The sequence below is a fragment of the Tupaia chinensis genome, unplaced genomic scaffold (genome assembly GCF_000334495.1).
Source record: "Tupaia chinensis unplaced genomic scaffold, TupChi_1.0 Scaffold143796_1, whole genome shotgun sequence".
NCBI lineage: Eukaryota > Metazoa > Chordata > Mammalia > Scandentia > Tupaiidae > Tupaia > Tupaia belangeri.
In genome coordinates this window covers 5,833,642-5,836,792 of record NW_006203646.1, presented here as the reverse complement: position 1 = coordinate 5,836,792, position 3,151 = coordinate 5,833,642, and the positions used below count along the sequence as shown (strand labels likewise).

Sequence of the window (3,151 nt, the reverse complement as noted above, 5' to 3'; positions counted from 1 at the left end):
CAGTATGACTTTCTGGAAAGGACAAAACTGGAGACAGAAAAAATACCAGCAGTTGCCAGGAATTTTGGAAGAAGGAGTGACTAGAGGCAATCAGGGGAATTTTAGGGTGGAAAAATGATTTTTTAAGAGAGGATAGAAGAAAGCAATCTCATGCACACCCCCAAAATTATAAAATATGTACATAATCAAAGACATGAAAGACCTCTATAAGGAAACTATGCAAAACTTTAAAAAAGAAATTGAAAATGATACAAAAAAGTAGAAAGACATCCCATGTTCTTAGAATGAAAGAATAATGTTATCAAAATGTCAATCCTACCCAAATTAATCTATAAGCTCAATGCAGTTTCAGTCAAACTACTAGTGATATTCCTCACAGAAATAGAAAAAAATAATAAAATGTGTTTGAAATCATAAAATGCTCCACAATGGCAAAGCAATACTGGACAAAAAGAATATAGTAGGAAGCATCTCACTTCCTGACCTCAAAATATGTTACAAAGTTGTGATAATCAAAATAGCATGATATTGGTCCAAAAACAGGCAGGTAAACCAATGGAACAGAAATGAAAACCAAGAAATAAACCTAAAAACTTAGAGCCAACTGATTTTTGAAAAAGGGCAAAAGATACTTCAGTGAGGGAAAGAAGATGTGTTCAGAAAATGATGCTGGATAAATGGGATATCCACTACAGAAAAATGAAAATGTAGCCCTGTCTCTCACCATTAACAGAAATCAACTCAAAATTAATCAATGACCTAAACATAAAACCTTAAAATATAAAACTACTGGTGACAAACACAAGGAAAACTCTTGGAGACCTGAAGTAGGCAAAGACTTCTTAAACAAGACCCCCCCTCCCCCCGCACCACCAAAGCACAGGCAATCACTCCAAAATTAGAGAAGTGGGACTACATCAGGTTAAAAAGCTTCAGGGTGAGAAGACAAGCTATTAGTTTCTTTGAAATACTTTTAGCAGAATGATTAAGACTATTTCCTAATAATTGAAAAGCAGTAAAATGCCTTTGATGCAATGAATTACAAGCCATCAAAATGTTGAAATACATAGATTGACTAACATAAATGGGCATGTATATGGAACAGATTCCTAGAATCTCTTCTAGAAGTCTTTGAAAATGGTTGCAGAAATCTTTCTTAAATTTATGGTTAAAGTAAAATTTACTTATATTGAGTGATACTTTGCTTGCCGAATATAGTTTGGAGAAAGAATATTTCACATATCCTAACAGAGAAGGATAAGAGGACATTTCATTTTCAACTTTTATAATACTGTATTATAAAATGTTATTTTAAAATTAAGGAAAATTATTTAATAAATACCTGTGTCCCTACCACCGATATTTGGCAAGTCCTAAGATTTTGCATTATTAGATTCCCAGGTTTTTTGTTTGTTTGTTTGTTTTGTCACACTATAAGAGTTAATTTTATTTGTTCAAAGGCTCATATTGTAAGCATTATACCAAGCATAAGCTTTGATTCTCTGGGCCCACATTCACATATTAAGAAAAGCAAACTGTGATCCAAATACCTAGATGGAAAGTAGAGTCTCATGGTTAATCACATTGTCATTTTTAAATTTCTATAGCCTAGGCCTCAGTAGTCACAGGTCTCTCAGGTCCTTCTGGATGTCCCATAGCGTATCTGCACTCTTCATGAGCTGTGCAACCTTGTCATTCTCCAGCTTCTAATTGCTAACACTGGTCAATCCCTGAGCATTGAGGATACATGGAAGGCTCAAGAAGTCTTCATTCTCAATACCGTACATCCCCTTCACCACAGTTGACACTGGATGAATCCTGGACAGATTTTTCAACATGGATTCACTGAGATCACCCACACTGAATCCAGTTGCCTAGTTGGTGTATCCTTTTAGCTTGATGACTTCATAGGCATTTTAACCACCATCTTATGTACTTCCTTCCCATTTTCACTGTCGTCGTCTGTTCTCATTTCTGGAGAGAAACACCTGCCACATTCACTCTACTCCACGGATTTTGTCTTCTCAAAATCCGTCCATGGCAGCAGTTTTTCAGCCATGAGATAGCGAAATCTAGGAGAATCCAGATTACACCCACTTTCAGTCACACGGAGCTTGGGCAAGCCACTTAGTTTCCAGGTAACGTAAGTGAGAATGTCCACTGGATTGGAATCCACAATTATGATGCAATCAGGGCTGTCTTTGACAATCTGGGAAATAATGAATTTGAGGACCAATGTTTCTTTGCACCAGGTTGAGACAATTCTCCCTTTCCTAGACAGACTCCAGAAGTCACCACCACAATCTTGGAATTTGGTGGTCATAAAGTCATCTTCATCTACCACAATTTTTGGTGTCTGAAGAAATAAGCTCTGATGCTTTATAGATCCATCATTTCTCCTTTTAGCTTATCTTCCTAAACATCCACCAAGGCAAGTTCATCAGCCAGAGACTGTCCCAGAATGCTGGTTGCACATGACATACCAACTTGTCCAGCACCCACTACAGTGATCTTATTGTTGGGGACTGTTGCCTCTTCTTCTCTAACTGGTGCAATGAATTTATCCTTAAGGGTTGCCATTGTGCACAGGGCAGAGAAAGCTCTCAAGATGGTTGGAATAGTCGCACGAAGAGGACAATCTAGATTTCCAGTTGTTAAACAGTAAAATATGGTCAGCATTGAAAGCTTCTCATGGAAAAAATGATTCTTAAAATGACTTTCCAATTTCCGTGCAAATGTCACTCATTTATTAAGAAAACAACCTTAGAATTAAAAGGAATAAATTTGTGCACAGTCCTACCATTCAGAGATAGCTGTTATTACCATTTTGTTAAACTTGCTTTGTCATACAGATGCCATATGCACTTATATCTGGCAAATAATTCTCTTTATTTTAATTTTATTATAGGAAATTTAAAGCACATGGTAAAGTAGAGGGAATAAGGTAATGAAATTCTATGCATCCACAGCCAGTTTCCAAAAATTACCAGTTTCTGGGCAGTCTTATTTTACATATCACTCAGCCTCCACTGGAGCATATTCCCAACTATGGCACCTCTTCTTCCTTAAGTACTTCAGTACTAATCTTTAAAAGGTGAATTCCTATTTATGAATACAACAGATATTATTATACCAAATATGTTACTAATTC

General features: G+C 36.3%; 1 pseudogene; it reads right to left on the bottom strand.

The window, feature by feature from the left end:
- Nucleotides 1-1,398: 1,398 nt before the first annotated feature.
- Nucleotides 1,399-2,788, bottom strand: LOC102476317 (L-lactate dehydrogenase B chain pseudogene; annotated as a pseudogene).
- Between the last annotated feature and the right edge of the window lie 363 nt (nucleotides 2,789-3,151).